The sequence below is a fragment of the Mus caroli genome, chromosome 1, assembly GCF_900094665.2.
Source record: "Mus caroli chromosome 1, CAROLI_EIJ_v1.1, whole genome shotgun sequence".
Lineage (NCBI taxonomy): Eukaryota > Metazoa > Chordata > Mammalia > Rodentia > Muridae > Mus > Mus caroli.
This window is the reverse complement of record NC_034570.1, coordinates 84,070,368-84,085,139: the sequence shown is the minus strand read 5'-3', so window position 1 is coordinate 84,085,139 and position 14,772 is coordinate 84,070,368.

Sequence of the window (14,772 nt, the reverse complement as noted above, 5' to 3'; positions counted from 1 at the left end):
GTTACTCAACCAAAGCTTCTTGGTGTTAATTTTTTACTTTTCTTCTTAAGTGTGTGTGTGTGTGTGTGTGTGTGTGTGTGTGTGTGTTATGTATGTATGTATGTATGTATGTATGTATGTACGTACGTGTGTGTGGTTTAACTTGGATGGGTGCTTTGGGACTCTGAGTACACTGTCTTCAAGGTTTACCTATGGGGATTCCTTGTGGCGGTCACAGAAGTTTTACAGGTCCTTGTTTCTTTGTCAGGTGCTCTGGAAGATGGCCAGACAGGGTTGGTCTTACCCAAATGTCTCAGGCTAGTGGCTCCTAGTCACTTAGTGTCATTTCAAGTCTCAACTGTGCTCAGAGGTGAGAAAGACACAAATACTTGTAAGCAACTGTCCCTAGTATTCTATTCAGCTTCGATTCTTCTATTCAGAGTTGGGCCAGGGTGGACAGGCTTTCTGTGATGTCCTTGTACCAATGGTGGATTTGCCATGGCGGTCTGTCTGCTTAATTGGTTGATCTGTTCCTTCAACTCCAGTTGTCGATCTTCAAAGGAATGAGGTGATTCAGTTTTTTATTTTATTCGGTGTGTGTGTGTGTGTGTGTGTGTGTAACTATCATCACATAGATGTGGCGGTCAGAGGACAACATTCAGGAGTCAGTCCTCTCCTTCCATCATGGAACCCAGGGCTCAGACTCAGTCTCACACAGTGTCCTAGCTAGGGTTTCACTACTGTGGAGAGACAGCCACCATAACCAAGGTGACTCTTATAAAGGAAACCATTTACTTTGGGGCTGGCTTATAGTGTCAGAGGTTTAGTCCATTATCATCATGGCAGCCTTCAGGCAGATATAGTGCTGGAGAAGCCCAGGGTTCTCCATCTTCATCCAAAGGCAGCAGAAGAAGACTGTGACACTGGGTGTGTAACTTGAACTCATGGGATACTTCAAAGCCTGTCCCCACAGTGACACACTTCCTCCAACAAGACCATACCTACTCCAATACGGCCACACCTACTCCAACAAGGCCACACCTCCTAATAGTGGCAACTCCCTATGAGCCAAGCATTCACACACACAGGAGTCTATGGGAGCCATTCCTATTCAAACCACCACACACAGTAAGCCCTTTTACTCACTGAGTCATCTCACAGCCTTCCCTCCCCCCCCCACACATTTTTAAGACAAGGTTTCCTGCACCCCAGGTTGTCCTACTCCCAACCCTCCCGCCTCCACCTCCAAAGAACTCCCACTCAATTTGTGAAGTTCTGGGAATCGAACCCAAGGAGTTACATCCCCTCAGCCATTCTTCCAGCCATTTCTTGTTTCTGCATGACCATGAAGCCAGGAACCTCTTAGTTAAACAGACACTCAGACGGAGACATGTGCTACCCAGAAGCCTTCCTCACCCCAGCTGTGATTTCTCTGTATCTGGTTTCTACTTTTTTCTTTCACTTTGGCCCTTATCTCTTCATGAGTACCTTTTATTATATTTGTTATGTTTTAGCCAACATTCCGAGGCATCGAGAAAAGGGCTTCTTGAGCGCATCTCGTTTATCAGACCACGGAAAACAAGTATGAAGTGTATTCTGACACTGGGCTCCTTTAAACCCTGCAGAGCTTGCTCCAGGGTTGGGACACATCCATGCCTGCCCGCTGAGCAGCCTTTCCCCTCCACCTTCAGGCTTCTGCTGTGTAGTCCTGCCACTAAGACTTTTCTGTCTTTTTGACTTGCGTAAAAGAGACGTCTCTGTTTATGCCTATCAATGGACAAACTAGAAGGCAAACAACAATGATAGGAAACAGACTCTAAAACAATGGTAGTATCTCAGTTCTCCCATGGTCTGAGTTTTGAGGCATTTTTAAAACACCAGCTGGAAAGATGGCTCAGCTGACACAGCAGCTGTTGAGCAAGCATGAGGGTCTGAGTTCAACTCCCAGCATTCACATAAAAAGCCCAGTGTGGCACACACACACACACACACACACACACACACACACACACACCTGTAATTCCTGCAAGGTAGCTGTGGGTGGGAACAGGAGGATCCCTCGGGGTCCCTGACCAACCATCCTCGCTGAATATGGGAGCTCTGAGTTCAGTGAGAGACCTGCACATATATGAACATAAATATACAGAACAATTTAAGTAAATCACCAGCCTTAGCTCCTTTGGAGATACACTGCCTCAGAACAGAGATCCTGGAAGCAAGGTCAGAGCCATGACTTCAAAATTAGCCAGCATCTGCCAACCTCTGGAAAAGCCCTGCCCCATCACTCTCCCCATGGAAGTTCAGTACCCATGTTACAAATGGTGGGAAGCCCAGGGAACTGAGCCAGGGTCAGCCTCTGCAACTGGAAGAGCCAGAAGCAGGAAATGCTGACCATCAGGTCTAGCTAAGCACAAGAGTAATGAATGCACTGACCTAGCTGCACTGTCCCAGACACATCCATGAGGTAGATATTACAGCCATAGTATACAATGAACTACACAGAGTTCTTGTTGCATCTCAAAGTGGTGCTATGTGAACTTTGAGCAGTGCCAACAAAGCGCAGACCCTCGAGGAGCATGTCAGGAGAGAACCCCAAAATGTCCAAGGTAAGAAGTGGATATCGGTCAGGGAATCTGGATAGTCCAGCACTCCTCAGGTTGCATGCTGGGTACTCCAGCTACCACCTGTGATGCCATTTGTAAAGCAAGAAGTGTCTCAATACTGCCAGGGCATGGATAGAGTGTGGCTCACCTACCCTTCCTTCTGTTTTTGCTCTCTTAGCCAGGTTGGCTTTAGCTAAACTATAAACTCAGTACCAGCAAACCAGTTGAGTTGCTACACTAATTGAAATGGCTACCAAGGAGGAGGAACTAAGACTGGGCCCAAGACAGAGGTCTCACCTTTGGAGTCTTGGCTTCCCAGGTTCTCATGGAAAGCCAAACAGGTTGTTGGATGGCCGTGAAGAAAAGCTATCTCCTCAGAGACCTACTACAAGCAGATCAGCAGGGCAGGTCCTGCAGGACATCTGAGACTGTGACAGATGTGTTAGCCACCCTCATTTGTTTTCCTGTTGCTGTGATGAACACCATGACCAACATAATTTGAAAAGGAAAGGGTTTGTTTCATCTTGCGTCCTGTAGTCCATCATGAAGGAACAGGCAGGGCAGGAAGCTGGAGGCAGGAACTGATGCAGAAACCATGGAGGAGCACGACTTACTGGCTTGATCCCTCTGGCTTACCCAGCTATTATTTTCTTATATAACCCAGGACTACCTGCCCAGGGATGCCACCCCCAACCCCAAAAAGAGGATGAACCCTCCTGCATTAACTAGTAATTAATAAAATGCCTCACAGACATGGCCTCAGGCCAACCTGAGCTGGGCAATTTTTCAGTTGAGATTTTCTCATCCAAGGTCACTCTGGGTTTGTATCAAATTGGCAGTTGATATTAACTATGACACTTGGGAACAGGCCTATGTGTCTATAGAGAAGTGAGGCTGGCATCCACAAGGGTCTGGTCCAAGAGACCCTGAGAACTGGTTCTGACTGACTGTGGCCATTAAATATTTCAGCACCTGATGCAGAGGTCAGAGATTGCCAGGCAGACAGCTCTGCAGGCAGAGGGAGACCAGAAAGGGCACTGGAGGTATGTTTCAGTCTCCTACTGGGTCTAATACCTGCCTCTAAAAAGGGTTAGGAGGTGGCACAATGACCTGAAGTCTACCCCAGGCCAGCTCTTGGCCAAGCCCCATCTCTTATGACAGATTCCTAGCAATAGTTCATCCCCTGTGTATCCTTCAAGTAGAAAAGGCTTGAGGTGCTGCTCAGAGCAGACTGGGGGCTGGACTCCAGCCAGCCCCACCCACCCCCACTCCCGAGCACCATCAGGGACAAGCAGACTGTCCAGTCCCAGAGCTTCCAGATTCCAGTAACTTCAAGCTGAGCTCTGCATATTTTCACCCCTACACCAGTGCCGTCTGACCCCAAATCTAGACACAAGAGTGAACAAGAACCACTGGTGTAGATGAGTTGGCCCGTGATGCCAGCATATTCAGGAACAGTAACAAGCAGAGAGTGGGTGTGGTGTGGCCACTGACACAACACAAGGAGTCACTTTATCATCAAGAGCCTTGTGCTTGGACATAAGGCTTGTTTTCAAGAGCAAGTCCAACGCTGGGGTAAAAGGGACTCCGCAGCTTCTCACAAGGAACTTCAAGGCAGTTGAGCAGTTAGGAAGGGAGAGCCATTCTCACACCCAACTCCCACACAAGCCACTGTGATGTCTCCAGAAGAAACACAAGATAGTAGTCAGGTGATACCAACTCAGCCTTTCCTGGAGCAAAGACAATCAGAGGGAAGCCCTCTTACCCCCGGGACAGGAACACCCGCTATCTTCCAGGGCCGCCTCTCAGCAGCTGGCAGCTGGCAGACCCACCCTCTCCGAGGAGGTCTCCCCCAGTGTTTCTAGGCAGAGGAAGCCGCTGCTTCCCTGTGGGCTCACCGCATCACTTCTTCAATGTGTCCCCACGCCCAGAGGCTCCTGCCACATTCCTGGCAAGCTGGCCTGTCTCCCTCCGGCACCGCCATACATGTGGGCCCCATTTGCAGGGGCACCACGCCGGGGTAGCGGATCCAAAGGGGTGGTGGCTGGGACTGTGCTTAAACACTTCCACCTGAGAATGTGGAAGGAACACCCCCCAAAGCGATGAAAGCTACCCGAGAACGGGCCTGCACATGCCAGGAGAAGGGAGTGAGAAGACCCTGATGGGGGGGAGCAGGAGGAGTTCTCTGCTGAGCCCAGAGAGTCCCCACCCCCTGAGCCCCTACCCCCTGCAACAAGAGTCCACTGGAGGACAGCAGAACTGAAGGGCTGGGCTCATGGCTGGGCCACTACACAATCTTGTCATTTGGATTCTCATAGGTAAGGATGACCCTAGGAGCTGGCCAGAGCCTCAGACCCTTGGCTCTCATCCAGACAGCAATGTGCGTGCAGTCCCTCAGTGACACGTTCAAGGATTCACCCATGTGGTATAGCCTCAGTAAGTGCTGAGCCTGTCCAGGAACCACCAGAGCTCCAAACAAACCTACTGGGTCCAGCTGCCAATTCCTGGCTGAGACACCAAAGCTTAGATAGTTAAGCATGCCTAGCTGCCAGAATCTTCAGTGGCTCCTCCTCTCGGGCATGTGACTTGCAGGCAATCTGAGCCTTCAGTGGTCTTCTTGGTCAGGTGTGGGCACAGAGTTCACAGAACCACAAGAAGAGTTGAGAATCCAGGAGAGCCAGTGTGAACACCCGAGAGCTTGCCTCACTACTCCATCTTGAGAGCAGTACATGATGCAGACTCTCACACTGACCTCGAGAGGTAGCTACCCAGACCCCTTGCACAGACCCCCAAACTGGCCACCCTCTTCTATACCAGCCCTTCCTACTTCTTCCACGACCAAGTAGATCCATTCCCCTTCCAACGCCTTAAACACGCACACCTCCCTCCTCTCCAGTCCAGCACAGAGCTAGCGTGTGAAAATGTTAGAAGCAGGCCAGCACGCAGACTGTTTATCTGGGAGTCTGGGTCCTCATGGAGGACAGGAAACCTAAGCCTGAAGGACGGTTCTGTGGTTAAGAGCAAGCGTTGCTAATGCAGAGAACCCAAGTTCTGTTTCTAGCGCACACATCAGACAGGTCTCAAGCACCTGTACCTCCAGCTCCTGGAGATTTAACACTGTCTGGCTTCAGAAAGCACCTGCTTACACAGAGGCACATACCCAACCCAGATGCACATAAAAAATTTAATATGCACACAAAAAAACAAAGCAAAAAATGTTAATAGATAGATAGATAGATAGATAGATAGATAGATAGATAGATAGATAGATAGATAAAATGGAAGATTGGCCCATCAATAGATAGAATCAAAACTTTCCAAGCGATTCCACCATGGGGCACCCAAACCTGTGACCATCACTGGAGGACCCCAGCTATGCCAGGACCAGTCATCTGCACACTGGTGCTGATGTGGGCTCTAGCCACAATCCAGTCTGCAAACCCAGAAGAAACTCACATACTCATATCCTCCTGGAAAAACAGCAATGTCTGAATCAGAGAACGCCTGGGAAGGGCTCTGAGCAGGGAGGGTAAAGGAGACAGTGGAGAGTCCAGAAGTCCCCAAGGTGATTCTAAGAAGGGTAGAGAGATTGTGACTTGGCCAAGGGAGGGAAGAGCAAAGTGAACTCTGCGAGCAGCCAGCTGTAGACCGAGCATCCCTGGAGAGGTCCCAGGGACCTGTGAAGTACAGTGGCCCAGAAACCAGCTGCAGTGGTGAGTGGTTTCCTGGCCCTTGGCACTTAAGAAAGCAGAACCATCCTGCAGTCAGTTCCTAGAGCTCATAACAGGCCATTGCCTGCCAGCAGGTGGATCTCACCCAGCATCCGCTGGAAAACAGGTGCAGCAGAGCAGGTGGCGAAGAGGGACTCCATACTCTCAGAAACCAGTGCCCCCTTTAGGGTAGGGAGCTTTGGAGTCCTACATCAAAGTAGTGAGAAGCTCAAGGCTAGAAAGGGGGTCCTACTGAAGGAGAGGAGTGCCCTGGCAGGCATGTGGGAGGATCTGTCTCACTAAGATCAAACACATATTGCCTGGGCCTCATGGTCAGGAACAGCCAGGTTGGCCTCACAGGCCACGTGCAGGTAAGAGGTACCAGGAAATGGCTGGGGACACACCACCACTACCACCGCAAAAGGTCCCCACTCTCAGCAGCTTGGACATTACAAAAGAAACGTCAGGAAAGAGAGCCTGGGCCTCAGAATGAGCTAGAAAGGCTCCTGTCTCACAGCCTGTCCCAGGGCTGTGCACAGCAGAGCCTAGCTGCCCCCTACAACTCCATGAGAACTGTGGCAGACAGCTCAGGGGACTGCTCAGCTGGAGGGGGAGGGAGGGGGACACTTGCGGGGAACATCCGCTGACATTTTGAAGAATTTTGGGGGAAAAATGAAGAAGGAAACCTTAACACTCCCAATAAATGATTTTCTCTATTACAAAGAAAAAAAGTTTTAAAGGGAGGAAACTTTATGAATGGAAAAAGTAATGTTCAACCTCTGGGCAAATTTGCAGGAAAAAGAAGAGGGTTGGGGTTGCAATTTATGGTCCCCAGTGCACGCCAGCTCAAGAAGGTGCAGAAGCCACTTGGCGCAGGGCCCACCTGCCGCCTGCAGCTTTGAAAAACAACTTCCTGTCAATAAATGTGAATAAACGTTTGGACTCATCTTCAAAGTGATGAGCTTTGCTGCAAATGCATTCCTGCACACGGAGGGAACGGGCCGTTCGCGGGCTCTGGCACCAGGGAGGGTTTATAACAACCTCCCAGGACCGCCTGGGAAAAGGCACCACGGGGTGCACAGTCTGGGATGCCAGGCCAGGAGCGCGGAGGCAGGAGGGAACATGAATGTCTCTCCACTGGGCTCACTCTGCCCAGCCAGCAGGGGTCCTGGAGACAGTATCTGCTTCAAGAGGGGTACTGCCTCCCTGGCCTGGGTCAGGAGGATATGCCTCCTCCAGCCCCATCTGCATTTTGGAGGGAAAAGAAAGATATGGTTTCCATGAAGGGCCTTGTTATTTTAATGAAGAAGGCAATCAGGAGTTTGAGAGCGGGGATAAGAATGAGTGATGTTTGCCCAGGTACCCACACTTTACCCCAGGTGAACCCAGCACCTTTTCTACCCCCTACCCAGCCTCTAGCCCACATTTGTGAGGAGAGGGTCCTGTAGGGGCGCTGCAGCTCTCGGACGAAGCCAAGTGGTCCCTTTGGAGAAGGGGTTGCTCTCATTCCAACAGGAAATCTCTGGTCTTAGTAGGAGTCAGGTCATCACCAGTGCCAGCCCAGAGTGGAACTCCCCGACCTTTTATAACTTTCTGAATTCTTCTAACTGTAGTAAAATAGTTATTTGTATGCTGTATGATATATGCAACATTTCATTGAAGTGCCCTGAGTCTTTAAAATAGGCTCCAATGCTCTCTGGAAGCAAGGACGGTGAGCAAGACCAAACAGGAGTCCCCTGCAAGGGCCCAAATGATGTCATCTGGGGCTGCAGCACATACCACGGCCATCTAGAGCAGGATTCTCAGCCTTCCTAAGGCTGTGACCCTTTAATACAGTTCCTCATGTTGTGGTGACCCCCATCCATAAAATTATTTTCGTTGCCACTTCATAACTGTAATTCTGCTACTGCTATGAATCACAATGTAAATATCTGATATTTCCAATGGTCTTAGGTGGCCCTGTGAAAGGGTGGTTCAATCTGCCCCCCCCGGGGGGGTGGGCTTGACCCACAGGTTGAGAAACTTTGACTTAAGGCAATCAAGACAGTGAGGGAGGGAGGGAGGGAGGGAGGGAGGGAGAGAGAGAGAGAGAGAGAGAGAGAGAGAGAGAGAGAGAGAGAAGAGAGAAAATCTTAATTTAAAAAAATGGATTAAAACCTGATCCCCCAAGAGGGCTGCAAGTTACAACAGGAAGTTGGGCAGGCACAAAGCTGCCACTACTGTGGAGTGGTACAAATATGAACCATAAACCCCAAGCCTGCTGTGGGGATAGATGCGTGAACTCTGAGCAGGAGAATAATCCCCCTCTTCAGACTTCATTGCATAGCCCTCTCACGAGTCCTCGGAAAGCAGACAAAATGGTAACTAGAAAAGTAGATGTCCTCGTTTGGTGAGAAATGACAGAATTGTATGCTTATCCATTTTAGGAAAGTGATAGACTGAGATGTTATCATCTGGCCACACTTAGTCAAAAGGATATGGTCATTATAGGCAAGGGAAGGAAGTAGCATTTAAATTAAAATAAAATGAAGAGTAACTGTCGACAGTGTTTTAATCAGTGTGTAATTATGTTTGGGAAATAAGCTTCTGGTAAGACATAGGAAGTCTACTGGGGATGGCACGTGGATTGCTCATGTTTTCATGTTCATCCTGAATACAATTCTGTGAAAGAGAATTTGTCAGTCATCGTCTTCATTGCCAATTGCTTCTTCTCTTAATGCACCACAGCCTGTGACAGTGTTGCCTCTGAGAGGGATGTGTAGCATCTTACATGGGATGGGGAAGCTATAGGTGATGCAGGGACATTGTACGCTTTAGGAAACGCAAGTGGTATGGAGGGAATTTATCCCCCCCACCCCCCAACCCCCACCCCCAAACCTCTTCATTATGTCAGGAGATATTCTCCATCACTGCTGTGTCAGCCTCAGCTCCCTAAACTCGCTGCTGTCCCTGTGTAACCACGAGGGGACATCAGGCTTCAGAATGGAGCCTTGTCTTGGCAGCCAGACCCAACTAGACTGAACATTGTTTTACTCTCCGTTAAATTTAAAGTTAGCTTTCTGCCCTTGGAAAGTCAGTTTGTGTGTTATGGTCATGTAAATTCTCCATGTCAAATGCATTAAGTTGAGTAAATTAGAGTTTATTTAAAGCAACTATTAAGGAGTAATACTGGAGGCCATAGAGATATACTATTGAGAAAATCAGGCGGTGAGAGTTGTTGGTGTTACTACAGCTGTAGAAATAGTTCCTAACTTATTAAAGTTTGGGCCATGATGGCTTAGATGGATCACCAGAGTCCAGGAAAGATGAAACTGCTACCAAGAACATGGCCCTTGGTTCTCAGAAGAAGGTGTGATAGCTTGTAAGCCCTGGGCTGTCTGGGCCCTGTAAGGCCAAGTGATCGGGAGTCAGCGTTGAAACTGTCAGTCCTGTGTTCTGCCCATTTGTGTCTCAGCATCCAAGCTTTGGAACTGGGCGAGAGAATTTTAGTCAAGTATGAATTTAAAGACAGTAGATATAAACAATAATGAAGTTAGCCTCTTAGTCTTATGTATCCATCACAGGTTTTTGTTTGCTTGCTTGCTTGCTTGTTGTTTTGAGAGGCAATTTTTGTTTGTTAGGTTGGTTTGGGTTTTTTTTTTCTCTCCATCAGTAGTGTGTTCCCTAGGATAGGATGCAGCTAGCTTGTGACCACAGTATGGCCTGAGGAGGAGTTTAGCTCCAGCACCTCTGCTTCTGTGGGCTGTCACATGTTCCCATGTCCTGAAAACACACACACACTGACACTTTGTCCCTTCCCTTCCATTCACTCAGAGGTCCAGACCTTCAGAGCCAAGTCCTCTGTACAGACGGACTGAGGAATCTACACTGAACCACAGAGCCCAGGCCTAACTATCCTTGCATTTTAATAGTTGCCAATGCTTAGAAACCTATCTGATTCGGTATTTTAAAGCATTCGAGTTTTCCCAAGGAGAAAAAAGTCATTTCTTGGCTCTTCTCAAACTTTAGCCACATGGTTTTATGCACAGAAAATGTTATTCTTCATGATAGTATGTGAAGAAAAACAGACCTCTTGCTTTTTTGACTTAGGCCAGATGTTTTGTGCTCTTTTTTTTTCAGTGACATACTGTAACAAAAAATATTTTCTGAAGTCTCAGGCAAAACTCATCACTGATTCCATAGTGCATTTTAGGATACCACTGAGGAGCTAATCGTATGAGACAGACACGCCCACTTGCTGTCAGGGCGTATCCAGCCACAAGACACATGATGCACAAGTAGAAATGAAAGTGACAAAGGTCTATCCATGAACCAGGTCAAGACACACAAGAACAGATACAGGCCCTGGCTGCAATATCACGGGTGTGGCACCGTGGGTGGATGGATGGATGGATGGATGGATGGATGGATGGATGGATGGATAGATAGATGCTACATTCCAGCCCATCTTACCAGTCCTTTCCTTTGGTACCAATATCACAGCAGTAATAGGTCACCAACTGGCAGGAGTGGAAAACGAGTGTGTTGGATACAGGATTTCTACCTAAAATTTTGCAAACACTGACTTGTTGGATAGCTGGTGTTTTCTCTAAAAAGGTTTAAAAGCAAACCATGCTGATTACATAGCTTTTAGGTAGCATCAGAGTCGTCTTTAGATCAGACTATGGAGCGGGACTGGTCTCCAGGAAACACCTAGGGAAAAGGCTGCTGTCAAACATGCACGGTCAGAGGCAAAGCAGCTGAGAGAGAAGGACTGGCCTTACTGAGGGAGGGAGGACTGGCCATGCAGAGGGAGGGAGGACAGCCTCAATCAGAGTTCCTTTATTTCTGTTTGGGGGGAAGAGGATGGATGGAAGGTATCCTGTACTATACATAGGAAAATGGTATACAAGCCCGTACTGTTGGTAAGGAAAATAAAACTCTTAAAATGCCAACATCTCTAAGGGTATGTTATACAAGGTGCACACCATAAAGATTTAATATCACTTATAACTCTTCTCATGCTGTTCTAACCTCCAAAACTTTCAAGTCTGTACAAAAACTGTCTGTGAGCCGGGCGTGGTGGCGCACACCTTTGATCCCAGCACTCGGGAGGCAGAGGCAGGCNAGAGAGAGAGAGAGAGAGAGAGAGAGAGAGAGAGAGAGAGAGATGCCTGCAGGCTCATCTGTCTACAGGATCCCTCACTGAGACTCTCCTTCCCGATGATTCTAGGTTGTGTCAATCTGACAACCACCATCAACCATCGCACACCCAACCGTGAAACGCTTCCTCCACACTCTTCAACCGCACAAGCATCGGTCCCAACAAAACAACGCCTGGTTCTGGAGTCAACAGCTCATAAAGTACTGACCTGGGGAAGACAGAGCCCACAGTAGACTGACAGGGTGATGTCCCCACAAGCCTCTGGTCATGAAGCAAGATGGAAAAGGTGGTGAGGGAGGGGGTGTTGGAGAAAAATCAAGGTATTAAGATAAGATGCAATTATATTAGAATCTCAGTAACTTAATTGCTGTTCTTCATGTGTGATGAGAAAATAGTCAGGGAAGAGAGCTGGGAAAGAGGCTACAGGCAGAGAGGGAGCCCTGAGGACCAGGCAGGGGAAACCCTACCATACATGTGAAAATGCTATGAGTGAGCCTGTCACTTTGTATGTTAATTAAAAATAAAATATGTAAAAAAAAAAAAAGACTGTTTTTTGGGGGGCACATCACAGGGAAGTACTGTGAGTCACAGTCACAGTGCAGAGAGGCCTTGTCTCCCCAGGGTCTTTTCGCATGTCAGCATGGATATTAAAAACAAGCTGTGCTGCCTGAGGACCAGAGTGGCTGGAGCCTTAAACGTGGCCATGTTAGCGCTCCTCCCACCCCTACGTTAGAGAGCGCACCTCGTAAAACAACCTGACAACGTCATTTGCAAAAGGAAATTCTTTAAGATAAGAAAACCAAATAAATCGGCTCATACATTTTTATTTAATTTCCGAACTTTGTTTAATCTTTAACCCTCGTAAATTAAGTCCTTTGAGTAATATAATTCAGGCTCAAAATCAAAACACAGTTATTGTCTACTTGCCTTGAGAAGGTGCCATCTCCCCCCTCTCTCTGCCTGCCTGCCGCACTTCAAGCTGACGCCTGTGGTATGAAACAGTGGACTCAGCAGTTAAGAGCACTGGCTGGGCTTCCAGACCTGGATTCGGTTCCCCACACCCTCGTGGCAGCTCAAAACTATCTGAAACTGCAGGATACTGGGGATCCCCCAGGCACAGGGCACACACATGGTACACAGAGATATAGGGAAAATTCTCACATGCACATAAAAATAATAATAATAATAATAATAATAATAATAATAAATTCTGATACTTGCTAGTAACAGTGCACAGTTAGACATTTCTTTTTTTTTAATTATTCTCTTTATTTACATTTCAAATGTTATCCTCTTTCCTGGTTTCACCTCTGAAAACCCCCTATCCCCTCCCCTCTTCCCCTGCTTCTATGAGGATGATCCCCACCCATCCACCCACTCCTGCTTCCCCATCCTGGCATTCCCCTACAATGGGGCATCGAGCCTTCACAAGACCAAGGGCCTTGATGTCCAACAATGCCATCCTCTGCTACATATGCAGCTGGAGCCATGGGTTACTAAATGTGTATCCTCTGGTTGGTGGTTTAGTCCCTAGGAGCTCGGGGCGGGGGGCTGGGGGGACTGATGTATTGCTTGATGGTTTACTTTTATTTTTTTAAAAAATGCCACTGTGCACACTAGGGGGCTACTTATCCAAACACAGAAAACATCCAGTGTTGACCAGGATGGGGAGATACCAAAGGCATGTGCGCTACTCCAGGAATGAACATCAGAGCAGCTGCTGAGAACAGCAGGTCAGTCCCCAGAGTTAAATATAGTGAGTGTCACTGTGTTCCAGCATCCTGCATCTGGACATTCACCCAAAGAACAGAACAGGGCTTTGAGGACGGCACACCCAGCTCAGCAATGTTATCACCAACAGCAGAATGAGGGATAAGCTACCTGTCCAGTGACTGGATACGCTGTGTAGTAGGCATGCATTGTGGAACGCCACTCAACCTTGAAAAGGAGGACATGGTGACAACCTCTAACAGGATCTAGAGGGCATTGTGCTCAATGAAGCCATCCACACTGGCAATCACTGCAAGACACCCCTCAAGCTGGGTCTGCAGTACAAGTCAATCCACAAAGATCACCAAAGGGTAGCTGGGGAGGGTAAAGGCAGGAAGGGGGCATTGCCCAACAGGTTCAAAGCCTCCAAATTTTGGGACAAAGAACTCTGTCGATGGAGGTTGAAGGGAGGTGGATGCTTCTTGGGGGATGGAAACCTAACATCTCTGGGCCATGTACTTAAAAATAGGCATGGGGTAGATTTGATGTCTTGGGGTTTTGTAACGTATAAAAGAAACACTTGGTGTAACACATCCTCTCTGCCTCCTGCTGGTTGTTTCACCTGATTAAACTATAGGGACTTAGCTGCACCTGTACCTATCAGAATTAAGGCTGAAACAAAAGACTTATTATCCTTTGTTTATTTTTGAGAAGTGTTTTTGTTGTTCAGACTTGTTTTGTAGCTCAGACTGCCCTGGAACTCTTGCTACTCCTGGCTTAGAGTGTATGCTAAGAATATAGGTGTGTGTCCCCACACCAGGCCAGAAAAGAAATTTAAAAATTTAAGTATTTAATAATAAAGAGTTAGATTCTAGGGCTGAAGAGATGGCTCAGCTACTAAAGACTAGGCTCACAACCAAAAGTATAAGCGTTAAATTCTGGGCATTTGCTAAAAATAATGGTGCAAAATATGTATTGATCTGATTTTCGTACAAATAAGTATGTGACATTTTATAAATAATCTCTAAAATGAGCTAAGACAAGATGTCAAAGATAGATTATCTCGTGTTTAACATAATTTAAAATTTTTTGCTTAAGTGTGTGTTTTATGCTTTTTCTCCCTATGTGTATATGAGAAAGTTTTACTTACACACCAAACGCTGTCTTGGATATGTGACAGCATTCAAAGCGTTGTTATAACTGAGCACCTGTGCTGTGTCACTTCTGTCACGCGGGCTGTCATGTTTAATCATCAAAGAATTAGGTGAAGCAGATGCCTCCCACTTCCTGTCTAAGCGGCCTCGGTTCCAGCAAGGCTCAGGGAGGCTTTGAAAGCTCCTCGTGACTTCCAAAGCTTTTTGCCTGTAGTTTTATTGCATCTTTGATGTAGGCAGAGTGGGGAAAGCAGAGACTGTTCATTCCTTCCATGGGCAGACAGGGAAATCGAGGCGCCAAGACGGAGGTGGAGATGCGCTCACTGGAGCTGAGGAGTGTGGCTTTGCTCCTATCCATTTCTTTCCCCTCCACAGATGAAGAAAGGCTGCTTTCCAAACTCCAGGTTCCAAGAAGATCAGAGCCCATAGAAAGAAGCCAGGCCTGGGTTTCATGATGTGTATGTAGTGTGCAG